General features: G+C 45.0%; 1 protein-coding gene and 1 non-coding gene across 2 annotated transcripts in view; one reads left to right on the top strand and one right to left on the bottom strand.

Annotated features, from left to right (window-relative positions):
• Positions 1 to 23,715, bottom strand: part of NRXN3 (neurexin 3) — a 1,784,727-nt gene that overhangs the window by 54,888 nt on the left and 1,706,124 nt on the right.
• LOC114816227 lies at positions 22,973 to 23,110 on the top strand. The gene has a single exon (XR_003763992.1). It is a non-coding gene; the product is annotated as a small nucleolar RNA SNORA7 (small nucleolar RNA).

Raw genomic sequence — 23,715 nt, 5'->3', positions numbered from 1 at the left:
CTCCTTCTGAGGCTGTGGGTCTGTTGGCTAAGAGGGGACCCTTACAGCATGCCCAGTTCCTTCCCCACACAGGCTTATGCCACACCTTTTGTCTCCAGACTGAAAGCTTCTTGTGGGTAGGGCATATTTCTACCGACTCTGTTCCACTGTACTCTTCCAAGCACTTAATACACAATACTTTGCACACAGTAAGCATTCAATAAATACGACTGACTGATCAGGGAACGACCTTCAGATGGTGCAAGTCTGACCAGATGCAGCATGAGGCTGCTGCAGAATTGGTCACAAGTGCAATGAGGGACTGTGGCAGATATGTCAGCAGAACACTAAGGTGTGGCTTTTCCCTAGTGCTTGGGTCTGCCAAGATGCCATGTTGTGTCCGAGTAGAACTGGGGGTCCGGTATGGGCGTGTACAATACAACAGAGTTGGTAGACATATTCCCTGCCCATGATGAGCTTGCTGATGCAGAAATGGGCTGAGGAAACAGAACTGATCTTCAGTCTGGACCGCTCCCTCTTCTCTTTTCATTCCCCTCTTCAGTCCCACTCCCAGCTTTCTTGGCTCTATTCTCTGAACAAAGCTGGCTTATTCACAGCAGTTGGAGACGTCCCTTCTCTCTCTCCCATTTCCCCCTGTCACTGCCTTGGTACATCAGTTTGGCCCATGTTTTCTCAGCTCTTTATTTCCAGCTTCCTGCACTGTGCTCTCCAGACCCACTGTTGGCAATGATTGCCTCAGGCAGGCTCCTTTCTAAAGATGCTTTGTTTCCATAGACAGGCTAAACTCGATTTAAAGGCAAGGTTGTAACAGAGCCTGCCTTGTCGTTCGCGAGCAAGTTGCTCCACTTGGAAGGGGAATGTGAACCACGGGCGATGTTTGGCTCTGCTGCACGAGACTCCATGGGCCCTCAATCCACTCGGGCTGAGATTTAAGGACTCAACTGGGGCGGACAACCCCCGACCACCTCAGCTCCCACCTCGACAATCCACCCACCGACCAGGCCAGAGCTCAGCCTTCTAGTTTGTACTAAAGGGGCCTTCCCATGAGAACAATCTCAGAAGAAGGAAAAAAAAAAAGGAAAGAGAACAAAAATGTAATTGCCTGCCTATCAGCTCCGCTATCATAATTACTTTCAAACTCTGACATGGCTCGAATCAGATGAACAACGAAATCAATTTTTGCAGTTGGTGATCGGGGCATTCTTAGCTCATAAATTAAAATGTCACTGCTAGAGTATAAAGTGATGCCCATTTTTTGCATTTTCTACTACATGCGGGAACTTGTCTTTTTACTCTCTCCCTGTCTCCCTTCTTATATTTCCCAGATCCTTGCCCTTCGCTATTTTCTCCACATTAATAGCATCATTTACCATCCTGCCTCAACGACGGAACTCTGTGTGATCCAAGTTGATCAATCAATCAATGCTATTTACTGAGTGCTTACTGTGGGTAGAGCACTGTATTAAATGCTTGGGAGGGTACAATATAGCAGAGTCAGTATACTGTTGGTAGCAATGTACTATGGGCTTTATAGCCCATAGCCCATATGATACTCATATTATACAACAGAATAGAGTATTATGCAACAGAATTAGCAGCCATATTCCCTACCCATAAGGGCTTGCATCATTTCCCACACTGAAAAAAGGTGCACAGTAGGCACCGAATAAGCGTTAGCAACAAGATAGTATCCCAAGCTTGCCTCAGTCTGGGAAGCAGTGTTGCCCAGTGGGCAAGGCATGGGCCCAGAGTCAGAGGACTTGGGTTCTAATCCCAGCTCCACCACTTGCCTGTTGCATGACAACCTTGGGCAAATCAGTTCTTTGTGTTTTAGTGTCCTCAACTACAAAATGGGAATTCAATACTTTCTCCTCCTTAGACTGTGAGACTCATGTGAGACAGGGACCTTGTCCTACCTGATTAACTTAGATGTACTCCACTGTTTAAAACAGTGCTTGACATACAGTAGGCGCTTAACATATACCATTAAAAAAAAGTTTGGTCATCTCTGGAACTGCTCATTCTTGGAAACAATCTCTAGAGACTGACTCTACCACATCACTGATGGGAGAATATTCCCCTGAGGTGGTCACAAATACCATCGTCCAAACAGAATCCTTAAAAAAAGCACTCCCCCACAACATCAAAAAAAGAATTAACCTATACTATCTGTAACCCAGAAAAAGGAATTTCCTCTGAAAAGGAGTTCCCACATACCATCATCAAAACAGAAGAGTCATTCTATCTAAACTTTCTGTATAGTGACTGGAAAATAGTAAGTGCTTAACAAATGCCATAAAAATAAAACAAAAATGTAGGATTCTGATGAAGGACAACAATGAAAGAAGAGGGTGTGAGGCCTTTAGAAGTCTGGGGGAGGTTTAGGAGATCAAAGGCACAAATCTTAAACTGAATATGTACATCTACTAGATTATGCTGAGATGGCATCCCCTGGCATGTGGAGCCAGTGGAGCGCTTTTGTATGGTATTTTTTAAGTGCTTACAATGTGCCAGGCATTGTGTTAAGCACTTGGGTGGATACAAGCTAATCAGGTTGGAAACTGTCCCTTCTAGACTGTAAGCTCCCCTCTAGACTATAAATGCATTATGGGCAGAAAAAGTGTCTGTTAATTCCATTGTACTGTAGTCTCCCAAGTGCTTAGTACAGCTCTGTGCATATAGTAAGCACTCAATAAATACCACTGATAGATTGATGGCCCACAAGGAGCTTACAGCTTTAATCTCCATTTTACAGAGGAGGTAACTGAGGGACACAGAAATTAAGTGACTTGCCCAAGGTCACACAGCAGAGAAGTGGCAGATTATAACCCAGGTCATCTAACACTGAGGCTTGTGCTCTATCCACTAGGCAACAGTGCTTTTCATGTTGCTTTCATACTGCTTTATTTTCAAGACCAGTTGTGGGCCACGATACTGGCGTATGTGGTCCCTTCGATCATATCCATGGAGTGACATGTTCCCGTGATCAAAGAGGTAAAATGGAATTCAGCAGCTTGGTAGCTAGAAGCTACCACTAGTATGCAACAAGTATAGTGCCGAAGCCAGAATCACCATGACACCGAAGCCAGAATCACCATGACACCTTGTCCCATAGAAAGTTTCTTACATCAGGCTCCTCACTGACCTCTCGGTCTCCAGCCTCTCCCTTTTACAGTTCATACTTCACTTTGCTGCCTGCATCATTTTTCTATAAATTTGTTATGCGCACAACTCCCCACTCCTAAAACGCCGGCAGTGGTTGCCCATCCAGCCCCACATCAAACAGAAACTCTTTACCATTGATCTGAGGCACTCAATCTGCTCTGTTCTACCTACCTACCTCAACTACAACCCAACCCATTCACCTAGCTCCTCGAACACCAGCCTACCCACTGTACCTTGACCTTGTCTCTCAACACTGAGAAGAACTCAACTAGAGAAGCAGCTGCTTCTCTCAACTAGAGAAGCAGCGTGGCTCAGTGGAAAGAGCACGGGCCCTGGAATCAGGACTCATGAGTTCGAATCCCCGCTCTGCCACTTGTCGGCTGTGTGACTGTGGGCAAGTCACTTAACTTCTCTGTGCCTCAGTTCCCTCATCTGTAAAATGGGGATTAAGACTGTGAGCCCCACGTGGGACAACCTGCTTCCCCTATGTCTACCCAGCGCTTAGAACAGTGCTCGGCACATAGTAAGCACTTAACAAATACCAACATTATTATTAACACTGATGCCTTTCCTTCAGCCTTGAACGCCATCTCTTTTCTTATCTGTCAGATCACATCTTCAAAGCCTTACTAACAGCACATCTCCTTCAAGAAGCCCTCCTTGACATCTCTCATCCCCTGACTCTACTTTTCCTCCTTTGGGCACCACCTATCCACTAAACTCTGCACCCGCTAAGTACTTAGGTACCCATGCTACTCTTTATCTCTCCAACACACGCGTGCATGTACACACACACACACACCCTTTATGCTCAGCTGTATGCTCAGCTTGTTCCCCTAATGTTTATTTCCTCCTATTAGACTGTAAGCTATTTGAGGATAGGGAGCGTTCTTCAAAGTCTTATTGAACGCACATCTCCTCTAAGAAGCCTTCCCTGACTAAGCCCTCATTTCCTCCTTTCCCACTCCCTTCTACACTGCCCTAGCACTTGCTCCCTTTATTCATCCCCTCGGTGAGCCCCAAAGCACTTACGTGTATATCTGTAATTTATTTATAATAATGTCTATCTCCCCTACTCCCAGCATTCCCAGAATGTAAGCTCTTTGTGGGCAGGGAATGCGTTGGCCAACTCTGTCATATTGCACTCTGCCAAGCACTTAGTATAGTGTTCTACACACAGAAAGCACTATATAATATGATTGATTGATAGGGAGCATGTCTCCTTACTCTATTATACTCTCCCAAGGGCTTAGTTCGGTGCTCCACAGTAAGTGCACAGTAAGCACTCAATAAATACCACTGAGTGATTAATTGTAAGAAGGCACAAGGGAATTGGCCAGGCTCCCTGGCCTGATTCCACCTCAGGTGAAAGCTCCACTTACCTGGTGAAATTTACCAGATGGGGAATGAGCACAAAGAAAGAGTACCTTGTTTCAGTTGTGTTTTGTGTTTCCAGCCATGGACCACTTTCCTCATCCCAAATCAAGGCAGAGCAAACCATTCCCAGCTGGTGAGGAAGACCCTCCCGAACATGCTTTCCAACCCTCAGACCATCGTTGTCCGTATCCCAGGAGATAGGGAACTAAATCAAAATGGTTGAGTTGGTGACATCTGGTGAGGCACAGAACATAATATTCCTCAGGGTCACCAAGTTAAAATGAAGTAATTTTGCTCATATAATGATCTTTTTCTCTAAGTCTCAACTCTGAAATCTCTGTTCTCTGACACCCCTACTGGATCCTGCCACCATTCCACTGTGGCTCACCCAACCCTGCTCTCAGCATTCCTTCTAGTCTGTAAGCATCCTGTAGACTGTAAGCTCCAGATGGGCAGGGATCGTGTTGACCAACTCTATTGTTGGTATCGCTTCGTACAATGTTCTGCACACGGTAAATGCTCAATAAATACAATTGAATGAATATTATAGTCTATTCTGCTAAGCACCTAGGACAGATCTCTGCACCCAGTAAGAGCTCAGTAAATGCCATTAATTTATTGACTTAAGAGATCATTGATCACAGCCTGGATCTCTTCCCAGCATTCTCTTCCAGGTGCCCACTGCCTCTCCGCTGTGGCTCTTGGGGCTTTGCTCTCAGTAGGCCCTGGGGACTGCCAGCCAACCACTTGGACTTAAGCCACTGCTGATGACACCCTGGACCTCTCCTCTGGGCAGCTGCATCACTCCTCCTGCAAACTGCTGCACCATCTTGGCTCTCGGAGCTCTCAGCATCCTCTTCCACCGGATCGCCATGCTGCTTCCCCTGCAATCCCATACTGGCTCTCCTCTACATCACAGAGAAGCCTCCATCCCAACATGTCTTTCACCACCCCTCTGGGACAGAGAAAGCAGCTGCAATCTTGCATCGCCCCCACAAAATCTTAGGTAGGCTGTGATAGCTGCCGTGGGAGTGAACAGTGAGGCTGCTGTTGTAACTGTAGACTTTGAGCTTCAAGGTCACAAATGATCACCTTCTTGCCAAATCCAACCACTTCTACTCCATCCTAATCCTCCTGGACCTCTCAGCTGCCTTTGACACTGTTGAGCAACCCCTTCTCCTGGAAACATTATCTAACCTTGGCTTCACTGACAACTCTCCTTTTCCAGTTCTCCTCCTATCTTTCCATCCTGGGGTCCTCCTATACTTTCCACCCCCTTACTATGACTGTCCCTCAGGGCTCAGTTCTGGGTCCCCTTCTACTCTCCACCTACACCCATTCCCTTGGAGAACACATTCACTCACATGGCTTCAGCTACTACCTCTATGTGGATAATTCCCAAATCTAAATTTCCATCCCTGACCTCTCTCCCTCTCTGCAATTTAGCATTTCCTCCTGCCTTGGAGATGTCCCACCATCACCTCAAATTTAACATATCGAAACACAACTCCTAATTTTCCTAAACAAACCCTGTCCTTCCCTTGACTTTCCCATCACTGTAGATGGCATCACCATCCTTCCTGTCTCATAGTCTTGTAATCTTGGCGGTATCCTTGATTCCTCTCTCTCATTCAACCCACATATTCAATTCATTACTAAGTCCTGTCGGTTGGATCTTCACAGCATTGTTAAAATCTGCCCTTTCCTCTCCATCCAAACTGCTACCACATTAATCCAAGCATTTAATCCTATCCTGCCTTGATTGCTCTATCAGCCCCCTTGCTGACCTTCTAACCTCTAGCTTCTTCTCACTCCAGTCCATACTTTATTCTGCTGCCCAGATCATTTTTCTACAGAAACATTCAGGCCATGTTTCCCCATTCCTCAAGAACCACCAGAGGTTGTCCATCCACCTCCGCATCACAGAGAAACTCCTTACCAACAGCTTTAAATCACTCAATCATCTTGTCCTCTACCTCACCTTGCTACCCTCCTCGTATAACCCAGCCTGCACACTTCATTCCTCTAGTATTAACCTCCTTGCTGTACTTCAATCTCATCTATCTCGCCACTGACCTCTCATCCATATCCTGCCTCTAGCCTGGAATGCCTTCCTTCTTTATATCCAATAGATAATTACTTTCCCCAACTTCAAAGCCCAGCTGAAAGCACATCTCCTCCAAGAGGACTTCCCTGACTAAACCCTCCATTCTTCTTCTCCTACTCCCTTCTGCGCTGCTCTGACTTGCTCCTTTATTCATCCTCCCTCCCAGCCCCACAGCACTTATGTACATAGCTGTAATTTTATTTATTTATATTAATATCTGTCTCCCCCTATAAACTGTAAGCTTGTTGTGGGAAAGAAATGTGTCTATTATGTTATACTGTACTCTCTCAAGAGCTTAGTTCTGTGCTCTGCACACAGTAAGTACTCAATAAATACAATTAACTGGTTGACTGACTGATTGAGGAGCCAAAAATTCTGCTCTTCCTACCCCAGCAACTTAATGAGCTTTGTTTTTGTCATAGTCTTTTCTTTTGTGTCTCCTCCTGTATCCATCATCTGTCTTAACTCCCTTTTCCCCATTTTGTTTTAGATTGTAACCCTCTCTGAAGACAGGGACCACATTTAATTCCTATCCATGTATTCTTTCCCAGTGTTTAGTGCAGTGCTCTGCACACAGTAACTTCATAGTAAATAAGACTAATACTACTATTACTGCAATTCCTATTCCTACTATCTTCCACTATTTTTCTATTTCAATACACTGCAGAGCCAAGGATCCAAATGACCACCTACCACCTAATCATCTGGAACCACTAGGTGATCAGTTGAATGGTGCCATTCAGGGATGGCTTCTAGAACAAGAACAAACAGCACACAGTATGCCCTCAACCCACTCGTATATCAGACCCTGGGGATTTCAACTGCAGCAGTAAGCCCTTTGGACTCTCTCTCCTCTGTATTTATATGGGAAACCTGTGAAACTGGGCCAAGGGAGATTTTAGCAGCAGCAGCAGCAGCCCACATACGGCTTCTGCAAATTTTAGGTGGCTCCCCTTAACTTCCCTACTGGGAGGTGTGAGGCTAGAGGCGCTGGGGAAGACTTTCGTGTTTTTGGTTGTGACTGATGAATAGCCAGATGTTACTGCCACTCTAGCCATTCCACAACACCTATGCACTTGGGTACATTCCCAACCTCCTGTAGCCCCCAATTAGCACTTATGTATACACCTTTAAACTCAGTTGCCTCTCCTAACTGTAATTTACTTTACTGACTGTCTCTCCAAACTAGGTGGTAAGCTCTCTGAAGGCAGGGATCATGTCTACACATGAACTTGGATCCGTGACCTTTGGATATTTGATATTGGCCCCACCACAGCATTTATGTACATATCTTTAAATTATATGTACCAGTACAATATAATATACAATCACATTATAAGTTACTTATTTAACTTACTTACAGTACTTACAGTATTGTCTGCTTCTCCCTCTAGACTGCAAACTTGTTATGGGCCAGGGAACACATGCTAAATTCTGCTGTACTGTACTCTCTCAGGCACTTAGTACATTGCTCTGCATATAGTCAGCACTCAGTAAATACATCGATTGAATGATTGATTACAAATTCTATCCAAGCAGCACTGCCCAGTGGTAAAAGCACAGGCCTGGGAGTGAGAGGATCTGGCTTCTCACCCCAACTCCATCACTTGTCTGCTTGTGTGACTTTAGGCAAGTCAATTACCTAGTCTTGGTCTCAGTTACCTTATCTGTAAAATGGGGATTAAGACTGTGATGGACTGTATCCAACTTTATCTTGTATCTACTCAGAGCTTAAAACAGTGATTGAAACATAGCAAGCACTTAAATACCATTTTAAAAAAAACCAACAAACACTTCCAAACACACAATGCTGTAGTGATCGGTAGAAAAAGTGCCCAATAAATCATTTTGGCTGATGGATGAGAATTTCAGAGCAAAAGCCTTTTGGGGTAAGCAGAAGGTTCTGTTGTGTAGGTCCAGCCATTGGGCCTGCCATTTGTTGGCTGGCCTGACCTTCAAACTTATAGAAGGAGAGAGGGTAATCGTGCCAGACGGAGCATGACATTCTCTGTCAAGCTCCAATATATGCTGCAGTCTCCTTGGCAGCAACCCAGATGGATCGATCTCTAGGGCGAGATCATAAAGCCTTCTCTGAAACAACTCTCATCTGGATTTCTAAAGTGAGCTGAGACATCACGAGTGGACTGTGCTACTATGGGGAAAGGGGTTCAATACCACCATGATAGTCGATCACCCGTAAGAAAATGTAAAGATCATGTTTATGCTCCACATGCACACCTGCATAGGATTTGGGGGCTAGCCTGTTTTCCCAAAGTCAGTCATTACCTCATTAGATGTCCTCACTGGTGGGTTTGTTTTTCTTACTGCGTTCCTTCAGAAGTTAATAAAGCAAGTTGTTTTCCCCGGGTGCTGGACCATTTGCATAATTACGAATAGAGTTCATGGAACAGAGTCAATCAGATAATTCCCACAGGCAAATTAAAGATTTTTCGATGAATGTAGGAGGGAGTGGGTAGAAGCCAGGCCAACAAGATGGGGTCCAGTGGCTGAGGGGCTTCCATTTTTTTCTGCCATGCCCACTCATGCCTCGGCACCTCTCCTTTTGTGAGTGGACGCCAGTCTTTGGGAAAGATTCATTCATTCATTCATTCAATAGTATTTATTGAGCGCTTATTATGTGCAGAGCACTGTACTAAGCACTTGGAATGAACAAGTCGGTAACAGATAGAGACAGTCCCTGCCATTTGATGGGCTTACAGTCTAATCGGGGGAGACAGACAGACAAGAACAATGGCAATAAATAGAGTCAAGGGGAAGAATATCTCGTATAAACAATGACAACTAAATAGAATCAAGGCGGTGTACATTTCATTAACAAAATTAACAAAATAAATAGGGTAATGAAAATATATACAGTTGAGCAGACGAGTACAGTGCTGAGGGGATGGGAAGGGAGAGGGGGAGGAGCAGAGGGAAATGGGGGGAAAAGAGGGTTAAGCTGCGGAGAGGTGAAGGGGGGTGGTAGAGGGAGTAGAGGGAGAAGAGGGAGAAAGATGAAGGGATGTGGGACTCACTTCATACAGCTCCTAGATAAACATTCTGAGGTCATCCTCTCTGCAGCCCCCACAACTGGGACCTTAATTCAGAGGCTCAGTCAATGTATAATCAAGGCTTGTTAGTGATAATGAAAGAGCAGATGTCTGCCCAGGCCATACGAAGAATCTGTCTCTATGAGGTCTCTTTCTACGACTTCTCACACAGCCCTCTACTTCTGACTCTCGGGTGAGGAGATACATTTCTGCCTCACTGGCCCTGAGACTGGAGGTTTTTTCTCCTCTTCTTTTTTTAATGGAATTTGTTAAGATCTTAAACTGTACTGTACTGAGTGCTGGAGTATATTCTAGCTAATCAGGATGGACACAGTCCATGTCCCACATGGGCCTCACAGTCTTAATCCCTATTTACAGTTGAGGTAACTGAGGCACAAGGAAATTGAGTGACTTCCCTAAAGTAACACAGCAAACAAGGTGTGGACCCTCGATTAGAAACCAGGTCTTTCTGACTCCCAGGCCATGCTCTATCCACTAAGCCATGGTGCTTCTCCTTTGGCCTACGCCTATCATATTATTTTTGCAGAAAAAAGGGACAGAGCGATGCTATTCCAACTCATTTATGCACCACCTCCCATCTGCTCGGAGACAAGGATAGGGGGCCAGCTAGGGATAGTGAGGGCTTGGAGTTCACTGACATTCTGGGAAGGCCATTATTAGTCCTACTGCATTCTGGGCTCTGGGTCCAAGAATGATCCCAAACACTTTCTGAGCCCACTGTGGCTCTGATGTGGGAAAGCAGGCACTGATAGGATATAAGCTGGGCATCGGGACAAGGTGAGCTCTCCATCTCAAGCTCAGGGCATTGGTATACTCTTTTAAAATCACCTGGGACCAACAACCAAAATCCAGGTCCAGCCTAATGAGGACTTGATCAGTGGTATTTACTGAAGGTTTACTGTGTGCACAGCACTTTTCTAAACACTTGGGAGAGTACAGTATATTAGAGTTGGCAGATAGCATAACTGTCCTCAAAGATGTAACAATAATTATAATTACTATTAAATTATCATAATTGTATTTGTTAAACATTAGTACATGCCAAGGACTGTTCTAAGAGCTGAGGTAGATACAAGTTAGTTAGGTTGGATGCAATCCTTGTCCCTCAGGAGGCTCATAATGTCAGGAAGAGGGAGAATAGGTATTGAATCCCCATTTGCAGATGAAGAAATTGAGGCACAGAGAAGTGAAGTGACTTGCTCAAGATTATGCAGTAGGCGAGTAGCAAAGGTGGAATTAGAACCGACATCTTCTGACTTGTTTGGGTTTACCAGCAGCTTTCTGAGCAACTCTCTATTCTTTTTGGTTAGAGAATGGGATACAGCAATTGGAATTTGTAATCACTTCAGAAGATAAAACCATTAGGTAACATCTGTGTTAAGGGTCAATTGCCTGAGATGGGAAACAGGTTTTCACTTCTTGGCACAATTCCTCCTCACAAGGGGCAGTACAAAACACAGTTCCCAAGAGGAGTTCAGAAAATACCATGAATGCTGCTTCATATAGCACCATCAGTCAGGTGCATCATTGTGCACTCCAGGCCTTTGCTAAGAAGAGTGGCTCAGTGTGATCAGTATACAAAATATGGCACTCATATTTAAGTCCTAACTTAACAATGACTATATCTTCACCAATGCATTAATCAGTGGTATATATTGAGCTCTTCCTATGTGCAGAAAGCCTAAGGACAAGTGGAAAGGAAATGGATTTTAATCCTGGCCTCGCCACTTGCCTGCTGTATGACCTTGGGTGAGTGATTGAGTTCTGTACCTCAGATTCCTCATCTGTGAAATGGGGATTAAATTCCTGCTCTCACTCCCTCTTAGACTGTGAGTCCCATTTGGGATAGGAACCATGACTTAACTCAAGATATTGAAAGCTCCCACAGTGCTCAGCACATAGTAAGCGCTTCAAAATACCAGTTATTATTACTGTTATCACTGCCAAACACTTGGGAGAGTACAATAGCATTGGTAAGCATAATTCCAGGCCTTCAGAAACTTACAGTCTAAGTTCACTCTAATCAAATGGTTTTGTCTTTCTCCGCTGACATGTATAACTTTTACTCTTGGAAATTTGCTGCTTCTTACACTGACCTCTCCTATTTCAATAGTAGACACGCCCACCATGAGGAGCTGAAGGACAGACGCAATCCAGTTCCAAAAAGGCTGTCCGAGACTTTCTTGGGGCTGATCTCTATGAATTGCCTCGAAAATATTCAAAGCTGCGCCTGAACTGGGTAAACCGGACAATCCCGTTTTCAAGACATAGCTTCCCTAATATAACTAGAGATGGGAAAATATTCTCCTAGACAAACCCCATCTTCCCGCATGGCCCCATTCAGTCAGCATCTGAATGCATTTTAGCCTCTGAATGAACAGCTCGGAGTCCTGCTGTCAATCAACACAAGCGTCCTTCCTGGTTCCCTCCCTTGTAAAGATGCGTCATTCCCATAAGGAACATCATTATCTCTATCCTCCCAGTAAATGACCCGAGTCCCGAGCCTTGGTAAATCTTTCCACCACAGGTCAGGAGATGCTCCTGTGAAGAAACTGACTCTAAATCATCAATCAAACCAAGTATTTCCTCGCTCGAGGAACTTGGAGACATCTCTTTGAACGTTGCACAATAAAGTGACCCTGGCATTGGAAATGATGATCGCTTTTCCTCCAGAGCAGTGAAAGAGGATATATTGCTTAAAGGGCCTTGGCAGAAGGTCTGTGGGAACATAGCGTCCTCGCCTGTTTACTGTGAACACATCCGGGAAAACAAATCATGCTGTTCTGTTCTGTGCTTTTCCCCTGTTGAAAGAGCTGAGGGAGTGGGGTTCATCGCAAAGGAACACTGAAGAGAGGGATGTTGGGCACTGACGGAACCCTGTCTTCCTGTTGTCTAGCAGACCTTCCTGTTCCGAGCCCTGGATTACTTGACTTAGGCTTCTCCATACAACCTTAGCTAAATCCTAGCACAGGGTCCAGTCACAAGTGGGAGGTGGCTTAGGGGGTCTGGGCCTCATTCCCACCTCTATAAGCACACACTGATTTCCTGCCTGTAATAATGATGATGATAATAATAATGATATCTGTTAGTGCTTACAAGCACTGTACAATCAGTGGTATTCATTAAATTCTAACTGTTTGCAGAGTTCTGTACTAAATATTTGGAGGAGTACAGTATAACAGAGTCGGAAGACATGTTCCCTGCACTCAAGTAGCTTACAGTCCAGAAGGGGAGACAGGCGTTGACATAAATGAATAAATGTACAAAGCACAGGGGTCGATACAAGATAATTACATTGGACACGATCCCCATCTGCTGCCGGGCTCCTGGTCTAAGTCTACGTCAGAAGGAGAATAGCTACTAAATCCCCATTTTATGGATGAGGAAGTAGAGGACCAGAGAAGTACCTAACTTGCCCAAGTTCACTCAGCACGCAGGAGGCAGAGGCAGTATTAGTGCCTAGGTTCTCTGACTCCCAGGTCCGTGCTCCTTCCTCTAGGTCACGCCACTTCCTCCTGTCTGTGCCACCACAGGTCTAGGAGCCCAAAAGGGCCCTGGGAAGGGGCAGCACTGCAACATCCCTCCCACCTTATTTGGCCCAGCACTGGTTTGAATGGGAGCAATGGAAAAAACCAGGAGCTGACTGACCCCAGCCCACTCAGAGCTGAGAGGCTTACCTGGACCTCCCGCTTGGGCTCAAGATCTGAGAGGGCTGGCCTAAACCCACCTGACCACAGCTTTGTTACTCAACATTGAGCCTGAAGACTTTAGACTCCTCTACACTCTCAGCTTGTTGTGGGCAGTGAACATGCCTATTTATTGTTATATTGTACTCTCCCAAGCACTTAGTACAGTGCTGTACACATAGTAAGCGCTCAATAAATACGATTAACGGACTGACAGTCTCCATCTCCCCGGGACCCTGGCACAGCTGTTCATTCTTTCCTCGTCCTCTTCCCCCATCCTCCAGGCCCTAGCTCCCACACCCAACTCTGTCAGATGGAGTTGTTTGTGGCATCAATCGCTGAGTGAATTACTGATGCTGATGGGAGATGGGACCTCCTCCTGGGGGCAAAGTCTGGGAAGTTGGTGGGAGAGGAAGGACCTACCCGACCATTGGCCCTGGTCCTACGGTTGATACTTAGGTAAATATGTTCCAGTGCTTTCATGGCAATGGGGAAACATCATGGCCTAGAAGTAACAGCTCGGGCCTGTGAGTCAGGAGGACCTGAGTTCTAATCCCAGCTCCTCCACTTGTCTGCTGTGGGACCCTGGGTAAATCTCTTCACTTCTCTGTGCCTCATTTAATAAGAATAATAATAGTATTTGTTAAGCGCTTACCATGTGCCAGGCACTGTTCTAAGCACTGGGGTAGATACACGATAATTGTGTTGAACACAGTCCCTGTCCCAGATGGGGCTCACGGTCTTAATCTCCATTTTACAGATGAGGGAACTGAGGCACAGAGAAGTTAAGTGGATCGCCCAAGGTCGCACAGCAGACAAGTGGTGTAGCCGGCATTAGAACCCATGACCTTCTGGTTCCCAGGCCTATGCTCTAGCCACTAGACCATGCTGCTTCTAATTGTGGTATTTGTTAAGAACTTATTATGTACCAGATACTGTGCTAAGTGCTGGGGTAGATACGAGGTAATTGGGTTGGACACAGTCCCTGTCCCACACAGCCTCACAGTCTTACTCCCCATTTTCTAGATGAAGTAATTGAGGCACAAAAAAGTGAAATGATTTGCCCAAGGTCACACAACAGGCAAGTGGCAGAGCTAGATTAGAACCTAGGTCCTTCCCACCCCCAGGTCCTTCTGACTCCCAGACTCGTGGTCTATCTACTGTGTCACTCTGCTTCTCAACTGAGCTCAGTTAACTCATCTTTAAAATGGGGATTAAGACTGTGAGCCCCTTGTGGGAAAGAAACTGTGTCCATCCTGATTATCTTGCATCTCAGTGCTTAGTACAGTGCCTGGTACAAGTAAACACTTAATAAATATGATTAAAAAAATGGGGCACACCTCTGTACCTTGATCATGTCTGTCTTGCCACTGACCCTTTGCTCATGATCCCACTCTGGCCTGGAATGCCCTCACCCTTTGTATCAGACAGAACATTTCTCTCCCCATCTTCAAAGCCCTACCAAAATCACATCTCATCTAAATGGCCACAGATTAAGCCCTTATTTGCGCCATTTGCTGTCTCTTTTTCTTCACCTTTGTACTTGGATTTGTTCCCTTTAAACACTTTATATTCACTCCACCATTAGCCCCATAGCACTTATTTTTATATTCTTATATCCTGCTTATAGTTAAATCGGATTGGACACAGTCTCCTATTTATAATTTATTTCAATGTCTGCCTCCCCCTCTAGATTACAAAATCCCTTGGGGAGTGATCAGGTCTACCAACTCTATATAATTGTATTCTCCTAAGGGCTTAGTATAGTGCTCTGGACACTTCCTGTTCCACATGAGGCTCACAGTTTACATTTAATCAATCTGTCATACAATAAACCATCTTCATCAAGTGCCTATGGTGTGGGGCACTGTACTGAACGCTTGGATGAGTACAGTCAAAACAGAACTGCAAATTGGGACCTGATACTGGCATATACGCATGCACTCACACACTCACATACCCCTTTTGTCTTTACCAGGAGGTTTAGTATGTCGTAGTTTTAGGTTGAATCACAGCTTCTGAAGACAATTTTTTAAAATTGTATTTTTCAAACACTTACTATGTACCAGGCACTGTTTAACCGGGTTGGACAGTGTCTGTCCCATATGGAGTTTGCAGACTTAATTCCCATTTTATAGATGAGGTAACTGAGGCACTGAGCAGTGAAGTGACTTACCCAAAGTCACACAGCAGAAAAGTGGCAGAGCTGGGATTAGAACTCAGGTCCTTCTGCCTCTTAGGCTCATGCTCTGTGAGGCCATGCTGCTTCTCGCAATCTGCACCCAGCTGTGGTTAACTGGCATGCAGAGAAAGGTGAACCAGATCCCGGCAACCCATAAAAACAGATGGTTCTGTTTCTGGGGCAGTGGCCACCCGCCTGAGGGTTAAAGCCTTGTGGTCAAGGCTCAGGACATGTCGTCTCTGTGGCTTTCCAGCTCTCCCACGGCCCGAGTGGAAAAAAACAGCTTATTTGACTCTTTGGCTGAAGACTATAGTGGAAACTGAGATGTACGCTGGATGGTTTTCAAGGAATTAAAAAACAAACAAAAAACTAACCATATCAAAAGACAGGGAAGAAATCTAGTGAGACTTTCAAGTCCCCCAAAGCAAATTCAATTTCAAAACTGGGCTTGATCTCTGGGGCCTCATCCTGTAAGTGCAGCTTTTGGTACCAGGCAGGTACGAAAGGAATCAATCCCCCTTCATAGTGGGCAGCTCCTGAGGGGTAGACATCAAAAAGGTTCATATGTTCTTTTTCATCAGTCAATCAATTATTGAGTTCTTAATGTGTGCAGAGCACTGTACTAAGGGCTTAGTACAGTACAACAGAGTTGGTGGACATGTTCCCTACCAATAAGTAGCTTATAGTCTAGAGGGGGAGACAAGCATTAATATAAATAACATGAATATATACATAAATATTGTGGGGTCAAGGTTGGAGTAAATATCGAGTATTTAAAGGATACAGATCCAAGTGCATAGGCGATACAGAAGGGAGAAGGAGTAGGGGAGATGAGGGCTTAGAGATGGCAGTTGAGGTCGTGAGAGTATCTCAGAGAGACTGGGTATAGGTGTAAAATGGAAGGGCCTGGGAGTAGGGGACCTGGGTCTATTCCCAGAACCACTACTTGTCTCCTGTGTGACCTTGGGCAAGTCACTTAACTTCTTTGTGCCTCAGTACCCTCATCTGCAAAATGGGGATACGATACCTGTTTTCCCTTTTAATTAGACTGTGAGCCCCATGGGGGGCAGGGACTCTATCTGATCTGATTATCTTGTATCTACTCCAGTACTTGGCATATAGTAAGCACTTAAAAAATACACAAATCATTATTAAGGGATTAAGGGGACCCGGAATTTAGACTTGAGCGACTCCCACATTTAGAGGGTGGGAGGCAGAGGAGGAGCTAGTGAAAGAGACAGAGGGAGAGCAGCCAGAAGGAGATAAACCAGGAGAGGACAGTGCCAGTGAAGCCAAGTTTAGAAATGTTTCCAGGAGAAGGGGATGGTCAACAGTGTTGAAGGTAGATGAGAGGTCAAGGAGGATTAGGATGGAGTACCAGCTGTTGGATTTGGCAAGAAGGAGATCATTGGTGACCTTTGAGAGGGTGGTTTCATTAGATTGAAGGAGGCAGAAGCCAGATTGGAGGGGTCAAAGAAAAAATGGAAGAGAAGTGGAGGCAACAGGTGTAGACACCTCACTCAAGGAGTTTGGAGAAGAATAGGAGGAGGGAGAGGGGGCAAAAACTGTAGGGAGCTGTAGGGGTGGTCAATGGTTTGGCTTTTAGGATAGCAGATGAGCATATTTAAGAGCAGTGGAGAAGAAGTCATTGGAAAGAAAACAGTCAGGGAGGGAAGAAAGGATAGGGCAAACATTTTGTCAAGGTGCGAAGAGAGATGGGGTCAGAGGTACAGATGGAGGGGGTAGATCTTGAGATAAGGCAGGAGATCTCCTCTTGTGATACTGCTGGGAAAGATGGGAGAGTCAAAGTGCAGGCAGAATGAGAGTGGGACTGGTGAGAAGCGCAGGAAGCTGAAGCAAACCAGTAAGGATCCTTAAGTGTGCAAAGGTTGAGCCAAGGATGAATGAGCAATCTTTGACTCTCTTTTGCTCCAGGGTAGGCTGGACAGGATGTGCACATTCAGCCTCCTACCCAGAACCAGGATACAGCAATTTCACAACTAAAAGTAAAAATTGCCAGAGAAAGGGCCCTTTTCTCTCAGAGAAGGATAGTCGAGGTTTCGGCTTGCATCTAATTCTGGGTTGTTTTTTCTTATTTTATCCAAAAGGCACATCTGTCCCTAGTGAGAAGGCAGACTCTGCGGAAATAACGAATCATCCTTTTTTTTCCACAAGGTATGGGGAGAGGCTTCTCCCAGAATGACCTATTAGTAAGAGGACCCTTCGACAATGACAGAGTCCAGAGGCAGGGAGAAGAAAAAAAAACAACAAAGAGTTTACTTTTGAGTGTAAAAAAAAAAATGCTAGACCACAAGAGCCAAAAATCTATTTCAGGTGAAACACAGGCCCAATGACAGGCGGTCCACTCTGCTCAGTCTCAGGGCTCAACTGAGCATGTTTTTAGGTGCTGTTTTATCAGAAATAAAACCAAATGAGTTTGATCTAGCAGGCAGCAGGAACAGCCTAAAAGTTGGAAAACATGACTTTAGAAGGGATCTGGAGATAACAACTCAATGACAGGTAAAGGTGTCACTTAACTCTCCTCTAGACTGTAAGCTTGTTATGGGCAGGGAATGTGTTTATTGTTATATGGTACTCTCCCAAGAGCTTACTTCAGTGCTCCGCACACAGAAAGCACTCAAAAATATGATTGAATGAATGAATTGTATTATACCCTACAAAGTGTTTAGGACTGTAATAATTATAATGATTATGGTACTTATTAAGTGCTTACGCTTAAGCCCTGTTCTAAATGGTGGAGTAGATACAAGTCAATCAGGTTGGACACAGTCCCTGTCCCACATTGGGCTCATACTCAATCCTCATTTTACAGATTAGTTAACTGAGGCACAGAGAAGTTAAAGTGACTTGCCCAAGATCACACAGCAGACATGTGGTAGAGCAGGGATCAAAGCCCAGGTCCTTCTGACTCCCAGGCCTGTGCTCTAACCTCTAAGCCACACCGCTCAATAAATACAGTGTTTGACTGCCGAATGTGGAATTTTTAAGCCCTTCTTATGTATGAAGCACTTTTCTAAGCACCAGCGTAGAAACAAGATAATCAGGTCAGACACAGTTCCTGTCTCCACAGGGAGTTCAGTGCCTAAATAAGAGGGAGAATGAAATTGAATCCCTATTTAACAGATAAGGAAACTGAGGCAAAGAAAAGCAAAGCGACTTGCCCACCCAAGGTCTCACAGCTGGTCAGTTGGGGAGAAGGGATCGGAACCCTGATCCTCTGACTCTCAGGCCCATGGTTGTTAGAGAAGCAGAGTGGCTCGGTGGAAAGACCCCGGGCTTGGGAGTCAGAGGTCATGGGTTCGAATCCCAGATCTGCCACTAGTCAGCTGGGTGACTGTGGGCAAGTCACTTCACTTCTCTGTGCCTCAGTTACCTCATCTGTAAAATGGGGATTAAGACTATGTGCCTCACATGGGAAAACCTGATTACCCTGTATCTACCCCAGCGCTTAGAACAGTGCTCTGCACATAGTAAACACTTAAATACCAACATCATTATTATTATTTTCAGATATATGAGAGACTATGTCTATCTGTAAGTTTATAAAAGAGTTTCTGGGATAAGGAAAAAACTCATTTTTGCTCCCTCACAACCAATCAAAAGGTACGGGGCTAAAAGACAAATCTTTGGGGTGGTTTTGAAATGTTATCTTCCTTTTTGGGGTTGATGTACCCCTCTGCGGGTCTTGCTGACCTCTATAAGATGCTATCTCCCATGCTCACTCTGTGAGAGAATCTCTGATTTGATTCTCATCAGCAGAAGGGTGGAATGTCAGAGACAAAATCAAGCTGATCCAACAGGCTAGGAACCCCTGTGGCACCACCGAAGCACTTAAGAACTCTGACTTTGCAGAATGAGAGACGTCTGGCATAATCAATAAGGCATGATAACACAGAATACAATAATCTCATCCCCAAATGGAAGTTTTCATCACCGGATAGAGAATTGGAAGCTTTGGAGTCTGTTCCCAGCTCCTTATTGACTTATTATGTGACCTTTAACAAGTCCCATACTGGTTTACAGGTGCCCTTGGAGATGCATGCACACATGCACACATGTTGCAATTTTGGAGTGTGTTGAGGGTGAATTGCTCAGAAGAGAACTGTTCAGAGTAGAGTATCAGACCTTTGTCAATGTTTTCTGTTAAAGATTGCCAATCTTTTCCAGAGCCTTCCTCATGTTTAGGGGTCGGTTTGTCTCCTGGTGGTTTGTGGCTTTCATTCTTATTGGCGTGTTAGTTCCATTTGTTGAAATTTGGGCAGGCCCTGAGACACATCCCCAATTTGGGCCTCTCCCACACCGCAACTGTGAGTCGCGGGACACTACCAGACATTATTTAACAGGCTCTACCTGCACACAGAAGGCTGTTCATTTCAAATGAGTGAGAGCTGATGAGGCAGTCTGAGTCAAGAGCATTTGACTCTGCATTGACTCTGCATCTGTGTGCAGAGCACTTTACTAAGTGCTTGGGAGAGGACAATATAACAATATAACAGACACATTCCCTGCCCACAGTGCTTACAGTCTATAGTGGGTCAGACATTAATATAAATAAAATTAATCAGGTGCTTAATATAAATAAAATTAATAAGGAGCTATACTACTACTACTAATAATTGTGGTATTTGTTAAGCGCTTACTTTGTGCCAAGCACTGCACTGAACGCTGCGATAGATACAAAATAATCTGGTCTCATATGGGGTTCTCAGTCTAAGTTAGGATGGAGAACAGGTTTGTATCCCCATTTTGCAGATGAGGGAACTGAGGAAGAGAGAAGTTAAGGGATTGGCCAAAGTCATTCAGCAGGGAAGGGGTGGAGCCGGGATTAGTTCCCAGGTCCTCTGGCCCCCAGACTTGTGCTCTTTGCACTAGGCCATGCTAAATCCATCAGTTTCATCAGGACAGTTGGGAATGAATGAACCAACCTGGCCTGTTTCCTTGTGCCAATTGGAGGGGGATAGCCCAGTTGAAACCAACCTTGTTGTCAGGAAAAAGTGACATCTCTTCATTAATTGCTCTTATACATCAGAATGAAAGACAAAGGACCTTGGAAAATGGAGATGGCAAAAACCATGGAGGACCACTGTGAAATGGCCAGGAGCTCCCAGAAAGAGGAAGAAAAAGTCTTCCCTCACAGAGGGAAAGCTGTTTCACTTAAAATGTTAATCACTCCCTGGGGATATCAACACAGCCAATTACAGGGGGAGGAAAGGGATGAAGAGGAAGTTGGGAGCGCAGTGGGATGGGGAAACCACAAAGGGAAGAGTACCTGGAGGCACATCCAGCGGGGAAGGGAGTTTGGGAAGAGGAGGGAGTATCAGCGTAGTGGAATGCCTCACAAGCCCAGAACCTTGGCATTATCCCCCAGTCATCTGTCATTTAACCCAGTTGATTTGTCATGAAACCCTGTTGGTTCAACTTTCAGAGCATCTCTAGAATCCACCCTTTTCTCTCCAACCAAGCTGCTGCCATGCTGATCCAGGAACTCATCATTTCCTGCCTTGACTATTGTATCAGCTTCCTCACTGACCTCCCTGCCAACTGTCCTCTCTCCAGTCCTCCTTTCACTCTGTGACCCAGATCATTTGTTTGAAAAACGATTCAGTCCATATTTTCGCCACTTCCAAAACCTCCAATGGCTATCTATCCTCTCCACTTTGTATCCCACAGAAGCTCCTAACTATTGGCTTAAAGGCACTCAATTAACTCTTTCCCTCCTTTTCCCTAACTCACTGATCTACTACAACCTAATCCACACACTGTGCTTCTTAACACCAACCTACTCTCTGTACTTACCAATCTCACCACCGACCCCTTCCCCACACAGTCCCTCTGGCCTGGAATGCCCTACCTATTCATATCGGACCACTTTCCCCACCTTCAAAATTTTCCTCAAAATCACATTGCCCTAAAAGAACTTCCCAGATTAAGCCCTTTATTTCCCTTTCTGTTCTCCCTTCTCTGGCGACTCTGCATTTGCAGCTGTGTGCTCCTTAAGCAATTTGATACTCTCCTGAGCCCCAGTGTGCTTCTGTAAATATTCTTATACTTATTTCCCTTATCCCTAATCTTTTTTAATGTCTGTCTCCCCCTCTAGACTGCAAACTCTCTGTAGGAAGGGATCAAGCCTACCAACTCTGCCGATTTGCTCTTCCTCAAGTGCTTAGTTCAGTGTTCTGCACAAAATCGGGGCTCAATAAATACCACTGTTTAAAACCAGTACAACAGCCACCAGCCTTCCCAGGGTTCTGTGGAGGCCTCAGGATGAAGCTGTTTTTTCTTTTCCCATTGGGGTGGTGAAAGGCAGAGCAAGACGCAGTGTGCCCAAGTGGACAGATAGTAATAATGGTGGTATTTGTTAAGTGCTTACTATGTGCGAAGCACTGTTCTAAACACTGGAGTAATTACGGTATTTGTTAAGCGCTTACTATGTGCCAAGCACTGTTCTAAGCACTGGGTCAAATACAAGGTAATCAGGTTGTCCCATGTGGGTCTCACAGTTTTAATCCCCATTTTACAGATGAGGAAACTGAGGCACAGAGAAGTTAAGTGGCTTGCCCAAGGTCACACAGCAGACATATGGTAGAGCAGGGATTAGAACCCATGTCCTCTGACTCCCAAACCCATGCTCTTGCCACTAAGCCATGGAGTCAGAGGACCTGGGTTCAAATCCAGGCTTTGCCGATTGCCCGCTGTGTAACCTTGGGCAAATGATTTAATTTCTCTATGCCTCAGTTCCTTTATTTGTAAAATGGGGATTACGTCTTCCTCCAACTTAAACTGAGTCCCACAAGGGACAAGGATTGTGTCCAACCTATTAAATTTGCATCTACCTCAGTACTCAAAACAGGGTTTGACACATTCATTCATTCATTCATTCATTCATTCATTCATTCATTCAAGTGAATAGTATAGTAGTGCTTAACAAATACCGTTAAAAAAAAGCATGGTGTTTCTGGGATGGTATGTAGGAAAAGGCAGCAGAGCTGGATTCTGGTAGTGGGGAACCCCAAGAATGTGAGGTGACAGTATTACCCTCATATTCGCTGAAGCCCCTTTGCAAGTTGTCTCTGAGCCAGAGAAGCCATTAATCAATTGTACTTATTGATCGCTTACTGTGTGCAGAGCACTCTACTAAGCACATGGGAGACTACAATATAACAAAGTTGTTAGACTCATTTCCTTCCCATAATGAGCTTACAGTCTAGAGGAGGTAATTCAAAATCAGTCCCCACAATTCCAAGTTTACTAATAAGGCAAATCACCTAGGGCTTTGGAGGAATTCCAAGAGGAATTTTATCTGCACAAATGATTATAACTTTGATTTGATTGACCTCAGGTTTTCACCTCTCCACTTAATCCCCCCTTCTCAGGGTTGCACCTGGAGAGTTTCCAGTACTCTACCAGTCTCAGCTATGAGAGGAAGAGTCAAGCAGAGGCATACCCATTCAATTCCTAGCTTGGCCAGTGGCTAGCAAGCGGAAAGCAATCTGCTATAAGTCAAAACTCATCTGTGCTGGGCAGCAGCAGAATGGGAGAGAGTTGAGGGTAGAGACTCAAGTTGATTGCACAGAAGGAGGCAATAGTAAACCACTTCTGGATTTTTACCAAGAAAACTCTATGGATCCATTACCAGAATGACTGCAGATGGAGGTGGGGTGTTCTGGGAGAGATATGTCCATGTCGTCGCTATGGATCGGAGATGACTCGATGGCATAGGACAAGACAAGACTTAATCCCCATCCCTAGGTTTCCCTTGGGCCCTTGGGAAAATTTGGGATATGTGGAACTCCAATTTGGTGTCTCTGAATAGTACTTAAACAGTTTGGGCTGTTCTCTGCTGCTCGCACACTCCCAGAGTGTGAGCTGGCTGCAGTGGTTGCAATATTTTTAGACAAGTTAAAACAGAGGCATTTCCAAGAAGGACCCAGATGAAAGTTTCACACCTGAAAATGCATTTTCCAACAAGTAGGACTAGATTGTCCTTCACCTGACTTCAGAAAGAATTCCAGTAAATTGTCCCACGGCCACCCTAGGAGCTAAATTAGTCCACAGTGAGATCTCCACCCTATAACAATCAATTCTGTGAGATTTTCTCATCCGCCG

Source organism: Ornithorhynchus anatinus, chromosome 1, assembly GCF_004115215.2.
Source record: "Ornithorhynchus anatinus isolate Pmale09 chromosome 1, mOrnAna1.pri.v4, whole genome shotgun sequence".
NCBI classification, from domain to species: domain Eukaryota; kingdom Metazoa; phylum Chordata; class Mammalia; order Monotremata; family Ornithorhynchidae; genus Ornithorhynchus; species Ornithorhynchus anatinus.
This window is presented reverse-complemented; position numbering and strand designations above follow the sequence as displayed.